The sequence below is a fragment of the Bubalus kerabau genome, chromosome 15 (genome assembly GCF_029407905.1).
Source record: "Bubalus kerabau isolate K-KA32 ecotype Philippines breed swamp buffalo chromosome 15, PCC_UOA_SB_1v2, whole genome shotgun sequence".
In the NCBI taxonomy this organism is placed as follows: domain Eukaryota; kingdom Metazoa; phylum Chordata; class Mammalia; order Artiodactyla; family Bovidae; genus Bubalus; species Bubalus kerabau.
Genome location: NC_073638.1, coordinates 33,912,249 through 33,926,076, shown reverse-complemented (window position 1 = coordinate 33,926,076; position 13,828 = coordinate 33,912,249). Strand labels below are relative to the sequence as shown.

Sequence of the window (13,828 nt, the reverse complement as noted above, 5' to 3'; positions counted from 1 at the left end):
GGTTGGGGAGTGGGCAGAATGGGTAAAGGGGATCAAGAGGTATAAACTTCCAGTTATAAAATAAATAAATTGTTGGGGTATAATGCACAGCATGGGGGTATAGTCAATAACATTGTATTAACTTTGGTGATAGACTTACTGTGGTACATTTATATACTTGCAAGGTATGTAAATGTTTAGTCACTATGTTGTACTTCTGAAACTAATATAATATTGTTTGTAAATTATATTTCAATTAAAAATAATCTTTTCTCTCACTGGGAAGAGTCAGAAAACAAACAAGTAAACAAAGAGAATTTCAGATAAGGGTAAGCTCGAAGAAGGAAATTAAGCACAGCCATGGCTAGAGAATGATAATGAGTGAATTGTTAGCAGGCTAATAATGATTAGCCAGAACGATGGGGAAGCTTCTCTACAGATATTTGAGCTGAGACTGAGGTGATGAGAAGGAACCAGACATACAGACATCTGGGAGAAAGTTGTTTCAGGAAGAGACAACAGTAGGTGCAAAGTTCCAGACTCTTGAGTGAGGTTGGCATGCTTCAGAAACCAAAAGAAGTCCACCGTATCTGACCTACGGCAAGGGAAGTGGATATCTCAGGAGGTGAGTGGGGAAGGTGGAAGGTTGGCAAAGCTTTGTAGACTGCAGCCAGGAGATTTTGTCCTCAGTGAAATAGGAAGCAGGAGAAGAATGTGAGCAGGAGAATGACATGATTCAAATTACTTTTTAAAAAATTCCTTACTTTTGGCCGTGCTGGGTCTTTTGCTTTGTGTGGGCTTTCTCTAGTTGTGGTGAGCGAGGGCTTCTCATTGCGGTGGCTTCTTTTGTTGCAGAGCATGGGTTCTAGGCGTGTGGGCTTCAGTAGTTGTGGCGCATGGGCCTACTTGCTCTGAGGCATGCCGCATCCTCCCGGACCAGGGATCAACCTCATGCATTGGCAGGCAGATTCCCATCCACTGCACCACCTGAGAAACCCCTCAAATTACTTTTTAAGAAAATGGCTCTGGCTGCTCTGTGGAGAGCAGTTTGGAAATAGGGTGGAGCGGATACTGGAAACAGTGAGAGGCTCAATGCATTTGTTTAGAGGCGAGAAGGTGGTGGCTTAACCAGTAGTGGTCCCAGTAAAGAAGGTGCAGTGGGTCAGATTCAGAGTATATTTTGGAGAGAGAGATAAAACCTTTAGCTTTTGAGCAAATATAATTTTTTTGTTGTTGTTATTTTTTTTTAATTTTTTGTTTAATGAGCTGATGCTCCCTCAGGCAGAATTCTAAAGGAGCGCTGCTGGAGCTTTGGACTTGGCCTTCTGTTTGTCAGTACCATGCACCTCCCTTTAAGGTTGTGACCTGCACGGTTGCTTCTGGTATAGTGTCTCCCTCGTGGCCATCCCAGTAACAGCGTAATTTGGCTCCCATATTTGTGAACTGCGGCTCTGACAGCGAACCACGCACTTTCATTACAGCCAAACTCTAATCAACTCTGGCCAGGCTGATGGGGGATTTGTTTTTGTTTGTTTAGCCACTCAGTCATGTCAGACTCTTGCTCCATGGACTATAGCCCGCCAGGCTTCTCTGTCCATGGGATTTCCCAGGCAAGACTAGTAGACTGGGTTGCCATTTCCTCCTACCGGGGATCTTCCCAATCCAGGGATCAAACCCGTGTCTTCTGCATTGCAGGTGGGTTCTTTACCTCTGAATCGCCAGGGAAGCCCATGGGGAATTAGATGGGCAGCGCCTTTAGATGGGTTCAGCTGGTAAAGAATCTGCCTGCAATGCGGGAGACCTGGGTTCTCCTAGGATCTCCTGGTTTCTTCCTGGTTTGGGAAGATCCCCTTGAGAAGGAAAAGGCTACTCACTCCAGTATTCTGGCCTGGAGAATTCCATGGAATGTATAGTCCATGGGGTCGCAAAGAGTCGGACATGACTGAATATAAAATATATAGTGTGTAATGGCTGTTGCAGAGGGGAATCCAATACCCAGAGAGTTTTTATGAGTCTCTGGCCCATTTTACCATGTTTACAATCTAATTGGGTTTCTTGATCATTCCCATGGCATCTAAGCTACAGATTTGGTTGGCCTAGTTCCTCCTAGATTGTGTACCATTTACATACAGTATTTTTTTTTCCTGCACCACCCACAAAAGCAGCCTGGATGCCTGTGGTTCTTTCATTAGCTGGGTACAGAAAATTTGGCTGTCACTAAGCCCACGAAGAATGGAGCTAGTTGCTGCAGTGAGAAAAAGGGCTTCTGGAAGATTTGAGGTGCTCCTTTTCCTCTCAATATGGCTGTGAAAGAGACTTCTAACAGGAAAAAAAGAAACTGTTGTGACGTTCTAAGATTATATAAGTGACCAGTCTTACACCAAGAAACTAACTTCTAATTTCATTGGCGTTTCAGTTACTGAGTCTATCCTAGGAATCTATTTCTCTTGCTGAGAATCTGGCATCTTTTATTGCCTTCATCCCCGCCACCCCCTCACCAAAAAAAAGAAGCAGTTTACTCTGGAGACATAGAGTCATGTAGGATCATAATCCCAGCAGACAAATGGAAGGAGACAGCAGTAATAAATATTCTTGCTAAGAGAGCGCAAAGGAAGTAAAAGCTCGTAGCAACTTGGGAGCACCAGCTGCTTAGTAATAAAGGCAATGATAACAGGAATCCTTGGCCAGGCTGCAAGCACAGCTTTTAGTTATAGGTGTCAAAACCTGAGTGTCAGGTCCTGGCTTTATTACTGTCATTTAGTAAGCTGTTGGTATTTACTCCCAACACAGATGTTTTTCTCTGATGTCAGAAACACAAGGCTTTTTCTCTCTGATTTCCCCAAGTCGCCCAGTCTTGGGGCCCATTACTCTTCTCCATTTTCTCCTAACCCAAGATTGCTGGATTCTTTTGCTGCAAAGAGAAAGGGAACTTGCTTTCCAGAAAGGCTAAAATATTCCATCTGTGTTCATTGAGCTATTACGTCCTAGTCTGTCTGAGGGCGTGGTATACAATTACCAAAATGAAGCTAGTAAAAAAAAAGCCCTGTTTTCTTTTTAATTAAACATATTCAATAATAATAAATAAATACATAATATATTTGTATAATATATAATGTAATATACCTAAATATATTATAAAATAAATATATTATTAAATGGGCTTCCCTGGTGGCTCAGTGGTAAATAATCCACCTGCCAATGCAGGAAACACAGGTTTGATCCCTAGATCAGGAAGATTTCCTGGAAAAGGAAATGGCAATCTGCTCCAGTATTCTTGCCTGGGAAATCCCATGGACAGAGAAGCCTGGTGGGCTACAGTCCATGGGGTCGCAAAGAATCAGACATGACTTTTCGACTAAATAAACAACATATTATTAAATATACTTACTAATAATAAATAATTTCATGTATTTGTCAATAGTAAAAATAGCAACTGTTTTCTTTTTACCTCAATTCCATTTGTTGATCACAAGCCTCGAGAGTTATAAAAAGTGAGACAGTTCCCTCCAGGAACTGGCAATCCAGTTTGAGATAAACACAGGACGATAGTTTAAGTATGAAATAAATTGTATGAGAACAAAGGATCTTATGGGTTATGGGGTGACAGCATTTGGGGTGAGTCTTGAGAGTAGGGGCACGGTAGAAAGTAGCAGAAGGAGACTGAGGAAATGGACCAGGCATGGATGAGAAGGGAAATCGTCTTAGCTCTAGAGCCTGAGCTACTAAGGACAGCTGAGCAGTCTTAGACTTATGGCTGTGGATGAAGAAAACTTCAGTGTAATTCACAAAAGGGTTGATGCCAGGAAAGTGTTCTCTTTCCTGGACAAAGAAATGTGAAATTCCAGGTGGATAGGTAAGAATGTTGAGTAAAAGAAAGCTTCACTATGATTCAAAGAGATCTGTTCATTTCCTGAGAATAACTAGAGCTCCAGGAATTAGAATCCCATTCACCGGGGAGAGGGTTGGCGAGCATGGTATGCGTCCTTGTCAGGTGGGCTCATTCTAATGGGGGCCAACATTCTAATCTTGAAAAGAACATGGAGCATTATACAGGGTAACAGATAGACTTTAGAAATGAGTGGAAGGTCCAAAACAAGAGCCTGGTTTGAGTCAAAGTAAGACGTCCAAAGGACTATTCCTCAGTGGTGCCCTGGCCTCCAGACTTAGGCAGCTCACATCAAATATTCATTTCTGTGTAGCAATATGTCTCCATGCCAAGCCTCACCAGGTGGTAAAGCCGAGCTGCTGGCATTTTTTTTATGCCCTGAACAGGTTCTAGGGCTTGTACATCTGCAGGCAGTGCCATGTGTGTGGAGTGCCAGAGAGGAACACAGCAGGTGAAAGGAGACAAGGCAAACCTCTTCCTCTTCTGGCAATTTCTGACTGCATGCTCCAAGGGACTTGCTGCAGGATAGCAAAGGCTGGTTGGGACACACTATGTGAGACGTTATCAGTCTCCCAAGAGCAAAGCAGTGCGTGGCAAGAAAGAAGGAGAGTGTGAGAGAGAGGTCAAGTCTGACCTACCAGAGGGTGAACACTGGTTGCAGTAGTGAAGCCAGGAGACTGTTTTGGGTGAGACTTGAGGTGAGGAACAGAAGTCTGGGACTCCACCATACACTGAAGCCCTGGAAGGAGAGCAAGGAGCGTTACGGGGGTGGGGCAAAGTCACCAACATGGTCCCAAACTGGCGGCACCCCCTCGTTACTGTTAAAAGCAAAAGCAAATCTTCTCTGCAAGAAAACTTCTCCAGTCTCCATGTTAAGCCTGCAGATGTTCCATCTATTATAACAAACAGCGAGCTCACAAAGATCAACTAGAAAGAGAAGGTAAGCCACTGTTACTGAGATTTGGTTGGAATAGCATACAATACATTTAGAATCTTATGGATTACAGATACGAGATCTGTCAAATATACTCTCCCAATTTTTCTCACTTTCCCCTTGCCCTCCATGTCTGCATGTCCATTCTGTATGTCTGTGTCTATTCCTGCCCTGCAAATAGGTTCATCTGTACCATTTTTCTAGATTCTGTATGGATGCATAAATACACAATATTTGTTTTCCTCTTTCTGACTTACTTCACTCTGTATGACAGACTCTAGGTCTATTCACAAGACCATGATAATTTAAAGGAAGCTTTTAAAAACAACCTTAGTGAGGTATCATTGACATAAGATTAACCATATATATTTAAAAATACCTTTGATAATTTTGGTATGTGGTAATACATGCATGGAAACTTAATCCACAATAAAGTGAACTCACCGATCACCTTCAGAAGTTTCCTGGAGCCACTTTGTAATCCTCTCCTCCCACCCCTTCCCGCCTCCCCGTCCAACCGCAGCCCCAGGCAGCCACAGGTCTGCCTCTGTCACTATAGATTATTAATTTTCATTTTCTAGAATTTTATACCAAAGAAACCATATAGTACTTTTCTTTCGTCTGGCGTCTTTTATTCTTTTTTTGAGAGGTCTTTGATGTGGACCATTTTAAAATTCTTTATTGAATTTGTTGCCATATTGCTGTTTTAGTTTTTCTGGCTTTTTTGGCCCCCAGGCATGTGGGATCTCAACTCCCCAACAAGAGATTGAGTCCACCACACCCCCTGCATTGGAAGGTGAAGTCAACCACTGGACCACAGGGTACGTCCCCAGTTTCTTTCATTCTACATAATTATTTTGAGATTCATCCATATTTTTGTGTATACCAATAATTCAAAATCTCTGTTCCCAACTAGTATTCCATAATCTAAGCATATCACTCTCTGTTTATCCATTCACCTATTGATGTTTATTTGGGATTGTTTCCGGTTTGGGGCTATTAACAAGTAGAGCTATTCTGAATATTGATGTGAAAGTCTTCGAATGAAAGATATTTACCATTTCTCTTGAGTAAACACCCAGGGATGGAAGGCCTGCCTCATGTGACAGTTGTAAGTCTACCTGCTTCACAAGCTGCTAAACTCTTTTCTAGTGGGAGTTCCAGCCCCCTCACGTTTCCATCAGCACTTGGTATGGTAAGTCATTTACATTTCAGCCATTCTTAAAGGTGTGATCTCTCACTGTGGTTTTGGTGTTTTTTTAATTAATTAATTAGTTTCTTTGGCTGTGCCAGGTCTTAGTTGCTGCACGTGGGATCTTCAGTTTCAGCATGTGGAGTCTTTAGTTGTGACGTGTGAACTCTCGGTTGTGGCATGCAGGATCTAGCTTTGCCCAGGGATCAAACCCAAGACCCCTCCATTGGGAAGTGGGAGCCTTAGCTGCTAGACCACCGGGGACGTCCCTCTCACTGTCATTTTGATTCAATTTCCCTGCTGCTGCTGCTAAGTTGCTTCAGTCGTGTCTGACTCTGTGCGACCCCAGAGATGGCAGCCCACCAGGTTCCCCCGTCCCTGGGATTCTCCAGGCAAGAAAACTGGAGGGGGTTGCCATTTCCTTCTCCATTGCATGAAAGTGAAAAGTGAAAGTGAAGTCACTCAGTTGTGTCCGACTCCTAGCGACCCCATGGACTGCAGCCTACCAGGCTCCTCCATCCATGGGATTTGCCAAGCAAGAGTACTGGAGTGGGGTGCCATTGCCTTCTCCCTAATGACTAGCAATTTGTCACAGTTTTTCATGTGTATATTTGTCAGATACATATCTTCTTTGATGTGATGTCTGTTCAAATCTTTAGCTCATTTTTATACTGGGCTGTTTGTTTTTTATTATTGAGTTTTAAGATATTACTATTGACTGAATTGTGTCCCCACAAATTCATACGTTGAAGCACTAACCCCCTACCCCGCTACTTCACTGTATTTGAAAACAGAAGTTTTAGAGGTTAACTAAGATGAATGAGGTCATAAGGTTGGAGTCTAAGAATTGGTGGCCTTACAGGAAAGTAGTGCCTGGGCCCTGAGGACAGGCTGTGTGAGGACACGGGAAACAAGCTGATGCTACGGGCCAGAAATAGAGTCCTCACCAGTGCTCAGCCCTGCTGGCACTCTGATCTCAGATTTCTAGACTCCAAAACTGAGAGAAAATAAATTTCTGCTGGTTAAGCCACCCAGTCAATGGGATTTTTGTTATGAATCCTAAGCACACTGAGATGGATTACATATATGTGATACGTATGGATAAATGTAGACATACACCCACATGTATGTAACATATGCATTTTTCTTATTACAAGCCCTTTATGAGATAGATGCTTTGCAAATACTTTCTCACAGTCTCAGGCTTCTCTTTCCATTTTAAAAACTGTTTTTAGAAGAACAGATGTTTTTAATTTTGATAAAGTTCAATTTATTAATTCTTTCCTTTTGGAAACATGCTTTATGTGTCAAATATAAGAAAACATTGCCTAACTCAAGGTCCCAAAGATTTTCTCCTGTGTTTTCCCTTAGGAGTTGTATAGGTTTATGTTTTAGGTTTCAGTCTGTAATTAATTTTGAGTTAATTTTTGTTTGATGCAAAGTATGAAGTAAAGTACAGTGGGGGTTTTCTTCATGTAGAAATACAGTCACTACACTGTCTTCATATTGTAGCTTTATAATAAATTTTGAAGTTATGTAGTGTTAGTCTTCCAACTGTGATCTTCTTTTTTCAAAGTTGTTTTGGCTACTGTAGGTCTGCATTTATAAATAAATTTTGGGATCACTTTGTGATTTTCTTTTTTAAAATATTTATTTTGCTGCACCGGGTCTTAGTTGCAGACTATGGGATCTTAGTTCCCTGACCAGGGACTGAACTCGGGCCCCTTGCATTTGGAGCATGGAGTCTTAACCACTGGACCACCAGGGACATTCCTCAATTAAAAAAATATATATATCTGCTGGGATTTTGATTGAGATTTCATTGAATGTATACACCACTTGGGGGGAATTAACATTTTAGCAGTGGTGTGTGTTTCTGATCTTTGAACACAGTGCGTGCGTGCTAAGTCACTTCAGTTGTGTCCACCTCTTCAGGACACTATGGACTGTAGCCCGCCAGGCTCCTCTGTCCATGGGATTATCCAGGCAAGAATACTGGAGTGGATTGCCATGCCCTCCTCCAGTGGATCTTCTCCACCCATGGATCAAACCTGTACCTCCTGCATTGCAGGTAGATTCTTTACCCCAGAGCCACCAGGAAAGCCCCTTGAACACAGTATGTCGGTATTTTTGCCAGATTTATCCCTATGTATTTCATTTTTTGAATGTCATGTAAATGATTTTAAAAACTGTTTCAGTTTCCATTTATTCATTACTAGTAAATAAATACACGAGTTTAAAAGTATCAACCTTGTGTTCTGCAAACTTGCTTAATTCACTTACTAATTCTAATGGCTATTTGGGGGGTAAATTCCATCAGGTTTTCTATCCATACAGTCATATCATCTATGAATAAAGACAGTTTTATTTCTCCCTTTCCAAACTAGATGTTTCTTTTTTTTCTCTTGTGCTTCAAGAAATTTGTGATCATACTTAGTCTAACTTATCATTGTACACATGCAACTAAAGTTCAGAGAGGTGATATTTCAAGACTCCTTGTTCAACAAATAAAAGACAAAAACTCAGTAGCATACAGAAATTAGCATTTATGTAGCTCAAGAGTCTGCAGAATTTGTACGTGATCTGGATTAACATCTAATGCAGGTTGGCTAGGTCACTTTATCTTGTCTGGGCTCACTCTTATGCTTGGTGTTGGCTGTTTGGTGGCTGATCTAGGGTACAGTTTGGATGACTGGGGTGAATAACTGTTTTACATGTCTTATACCCTATGTCAAGTTAGCCAGGTCGGGAGAAGATTATGCAATTTGGGAAAGAACTATTGGTAATGCTATTGAGGCTCCGAGATTGCTTGTCACATACCATTATTTTGACCGTACACACCAGCCTAGAAGTGCTACATCTGTCAGGTTCAATAGGTTTTGTTAGAATCTCAGTTTTTGTCTTTTATTTGCTGACTAAGGAGTCTTGAGGGCAAAAGTAACTAACAGAAATGCACAAACATTTTTCAAGCCTCTGAAAATTTTGCTAACATTCCATTGATCAAAGCCATGGCCAAGGGAACTTTCCTGGTGGTCCAGAGGTTAATACTCTGTACTTCCAGTGCAGGGGGCACAGGTTCCATCCCTGGTCGGGAACTAGGATCCACGTGCCGAGGGGTGGGGCCAAAAATAAATAAAAATAAATAAAATTGCCTATTCTTAAACTAAGATCATGGCATCTGGTCCCATCACTTTATGGGAAATAGGTGGGGAAACAGTGGAAACAGTGTCAGACTTTATTTTTTGGGGCTCCAAAATCACTGCAGATGGTGATTGCAGCCATGAAATTAAAAGACGCTTACTCTTTGGAAGGAAAGTTATGACCAACCTAGATAGCATATTCAAAAGCAGAGATATTATTTTACCAACAAAGGTCGGTCTAGTCAAGGCTATGGTTTTTCCTGTGGTCATGTATGGATGTGAGAGTTGGACTGTGAAGAAAGCTGAGCGCTGAAGAATTGATGCTTTTGAACTGTGGTGTTGGAGAAGACTCTTGAGAGTCCCTTGGACTGCAAGGAGATCCAACCAGTCCATCCTGAAGGAGATCAGTCCTGGGTGTTCATTGGAAGGACTGATGCTGAGGCTGAAACTCCAATATTTTGGCCACCTCATGCGAAGAGTTGACTCATTGGAAAAGACCCTGATGCTGGGAGGGATTGGGGGCAGGAGGAGAAGGGGACGACAGAAGATGAGATGGCTGGATGGCATCACTGACTCAATGGATATGAGTTTGAGTAAACTCCGGGAGTTGGTGATGGACAGGGAGGCCTAGTGTGCTTCGATTCATGGGGTCGCAAAGAGTCGGACACAACTGAGCTGACTGAACTGAACTGAACTGAAGCTTTCTTTAAATAAAAAAAAAATAAAAAAAAAGGCCAAACCCAGAGCCAGAATGCGAGGACTCTCTAAAGTTATAAGACAAAGGACGTGGGTACAAAAAGACTCGAAGAATTGGTCTTTAATGCAATTGTTGATGGTGAGAGCCAAGGGGTTAGAACAGATCATAGCAAAGAAATATCACACATCTTGGCTCTGAGGCAATTACTTTTGCATTTTACCTTCTTTGGTAGAATGACTAGTAACATTACTAACAGTTTTTTCCCAAATTGCTGTGGCAAGATCTGAGAAGTTCTGAAAAGTAGAGAATAATGGGTGGGTTCTGAGTGGACACTTAGCTATGTACAGTCTTCAAGAACTCTTCAAAGGCAGAGACCAGGCAATACTGAAGAATTCATTAAGCAAATGGATTCCGGTGTCTAAATTGTCATATATTAATTGGAAGATTTTTTATTGCAAGTGACAGAACTCCAAGAGAAACTGGTTCAAGCAGAGAAGGAACTTTATAGCTCCCATAACTGAAAAAAAATCTAGGAATATATGAAGCTTCAGTTACAGCAGAATCCAAAACCTCAAATAATGACAGTGTGACAGTTTCTGTCCACCTCTGGACTTGAAATTTCTCTGCCTTTGTTCTCAGGCAGTCTCTCTCCACGAGATGGGGTGCCAGCAGCTCTCAGCTTACACCCTCCATTTTAAAAATTCCATGGGGAAAGATCTTCATTTTCATAATAATTCCAATAAAGCTCTAAAATTAAGCTTACTGTTTTAAACTCTGTTACCTTCCCAGCCCTGAATCTGTTCTTAACTGAAAGGAATGGAAAATGCTTCTTGGCCAACTCTGCCTTGGACTTGAGAGAATTCTGCATGTCACAAACACATTTATTGATGAACACTGTGCCACTCAGGAATCTGTTATCAACATGGACTCAGCAAAACCCATAAACCGAAACAGCCACTCCTGGGACTCACCAGTTAGACCCAAGGGAATTATTCTCACATGTCTTGACCTGTGTCCTCAAAATAAAGGAAAAACTGTATCAAAATGTTATGTTTTGTGGGCTATGTTGCCCCTGACATTGGGAATAGATACTATTTCGGAGGAAGCAGAGAATTGTAGTGGCAGAATTATTTAAGGTAAGAGAATAAGCACTTAGGTAATTATATATTTTTAATAACTTGTTGGGGTCGCAAAGAGTCAGACATGACGGAGGACTGAACTGAACTGAATAATTTGTTAATGTGCCATGTTCTTCTGCCCAGATAGCAAGAATGCTATAGACGTTAGCCTAATGAGATATCTTTTCCCAGTGCTTTTAATTGCCCATGTTCTTATTCTCCTCATGTTTCATTTCAAGGCTCTACAGATACTCACAAATTAGCTTCATAATCACAAGCTGGTGGCTGAGCAATATTTTACAATATTAAATAATTCATACTACTCGAATGTTTTTCTATACATCAGATCAGATCAGTTGCTCAGTCGTGTCCAACTCTTTGCGACCCCATGAATCGCAGCACGCCAGGCCTCCCTGTCCATCACCAACTCCCAGAGTTCACCCAGACTCATGTCCATGGAGGCAGTGATGCCATCCAGCCATCTCATCCTCTGTCGTCCCCTTCTCCTCTTGCCCCCAATCCCTCCCAGCATCAGAGTCTTTTCCAATGAGTCAACTCTTCGCATGAGGTGGCCAAAGTTCTGGAGTTTCAGCTTTAGCATCATTCCTTCCAAAGAAATCCCAGGGCTGATCTCCTTTAGAACGGACTGGTTGGTTCTCCTTGCAGTCCAAGGGACTCTCAAGAGTCTTCTCCAACACCACCATTCAAAAGCATCAATTCTTCGGCGCTCAGCCTTCTTCACAGTCCAACTCTCACATCCATACATGACCACAGGAAAAACCATAGCCTTGACTAGACGAACCTTTGTTGGCAAAGTAATGTCTCTGCTTTTGAATATACTATCTAGGTTGGTCATAACTTTCCTTCCAAGGAGTAAGCGTCTTTTAATTTCATGGCTGCAATCACCATCTGCAGTGATTTTGGAGCCCAGAAAAATAAAGTCTGACACTGTTTCCACTGTTTCCCCATCTATTTCCCATGAAGTGATGGGACCAGATGCCATGATCTTCATTTTCTGAATGTTGAGCTTTAAGCCAACTTTTTCACTCTCCACTTTCACCTTCATCAAGAGGCTTTTTAGTTCCTCTTCACTTTCTGCCATAAGGGTGGTGTCATCTGCATATCTGAGGTTATTGATATTTCTCCCAGCAATCTTGATTCCAGCTTGTGTTTCTTCCAGTCCAGCGTTTCTCATGATGTACTCTGCATAGAAGTTAAATAAGCAGGGTGACAATATACAGCCTTGACGTACTCCTTTTCCTATTTGGAACCAGTCTGTTGTTCCATGTCCTGTTCTAACTGTTGCTTCCTGACCTGCATACAAATTTCTCAAGAGGCAGATCAGGTGGTCTGGTATTTCCATCTCTTTCAGAATTTTCCACAGTTTATTGTGATCCACACAGTCAAAGGGTTTGGCATGGTCAAGAAAGCAGAAATAGATGCTTTTCTGGAACTCTCTTGCTTTTTCTGTGATCCAGTGGATGTTGGCAATTTGATCTCTGGTTCCTCTGCCTTTTCTAAAACCAGCTTGAACATCAGGAAGTTCACGGTTCACATATTGCTGAAGCCTGGCTTGAAGAATTTTAAGCATTACTTTACTAGCGTGTGAGATGAGTGCAATTGTGTGGTAGTTTGAGCATTCTTTGGTGTTGCCTTTCTTTGGGATTGGAATGAAAACTGACCTTTTCCAGTCCTGTGGCCACTGCTGAGTTTTCCAAATTTGCTAGCATATTGAGTGCAGCACTTTCACAGCATCATCTTTCAGGATTTGGAATAGCTCAACTGGAATTCCATCACCTCCACTAGCTTTGTTCGTAGTGATGCTTTCTAAGGCCCACTTGACTTCACATTCCAGGATGTCTGGCTCTAGGTGAGTGATCACACCATCGTGATTATCTGGGTTGTGAAGATCTTTTTTGTACAGCTCTTCTGTGTAGGTATAGATATAAATGTAGCATGCATGGAGTGTGATACTGATTCTTTTTTCTTTGCTCTTAAAGTATAGTTGATTTACAGTGTTGTGTTAATTTCTGCTGTATAGCAAAGTAATTCAGATATATATATCTCTCTTCTTTTTCATATTTTTCCATTATGGTTAATCACAGAATATTCAATATGGTTCCCTGTGCTATACTATACAGTAGGACATTATTGTTTGATATTGATTCTTTTTTTAATTTTTAAAAAATATTCATTTATTTATTATTCACATTTTTGGCTGTATCTGGTCTTAGTTGCAACATGCAGAGTTATTTGCCCTGTGGCATGTGGGATCTTAGTTTCCTAACCAGGGATCGAACCTGTGTCCCCTTCCTTGGAAGGTGGATTCTTAACCCCGGGATCACAGGTGAAGTCCCAGTACTGATTCTTCACATAGGCAACTGGATGACCATTTTTGAATATTTTTGTTTTTTGTAAGAGATGCCAGTAAGATGTATAGAAATTCCCCCCAATTAGTATTTCAGCTTTGTTCAAATAATTGTTAGTTAAAATTATAGTTTGTTTGGCTTTTTAATTTTAAGAGAATGTTGAGTATTTTAGAAGAAAAATTAACATTTTTGAAAAAATATGAAAATAATTTCACGTTAATATATTTTATTGCTACTTTCTGGATATATGTTCAAGTTTTATATGTTTTTGTTACCATTATATTTTCTTTATAATTCCATTAGAACAGGGGTTGACAAGCCATATAAATTACTGACTGTATTTGTAAATAAGGTTTTACTGGCACACAGTCAGGCCTATTCATTTATTATTTAGTGCTGCTTTCACATACAATTGCAGGGTATAGTTGTTGAGACACAGACCACGTGCAAAGCTAAAATATTTACTATCTTGCCCTTTTAAAAAAGTTTACTGACCTTGGTTTAGACTACTGT

At 41.2% G+C, this 13,828-nt stretch overlaps 1 long non-coding RNA gene across 1 annotated transcript; it reads left to right on the top strand.

The window, feature by feature from the left end:
• The first annotated feature begins 408 nt into the window (after window positions 1-408).
• On the top strand, window positions 409-8,223 carry LOC129628062 (uncharacterized). Its single transcript, XR_008702715.1, has 4 exons — window positions 409-604; window positions 5,535-5,620; window positions 5,952-5,994; window positions 7,927-8,223. It is a non-coding gene; the product is annotated as an uncharacterized LOC129628062 (long non-coding RNA).
• The last annotated feature ends 5,605 nt before the right edge of the window (window positions 8,224-13,828 follow it).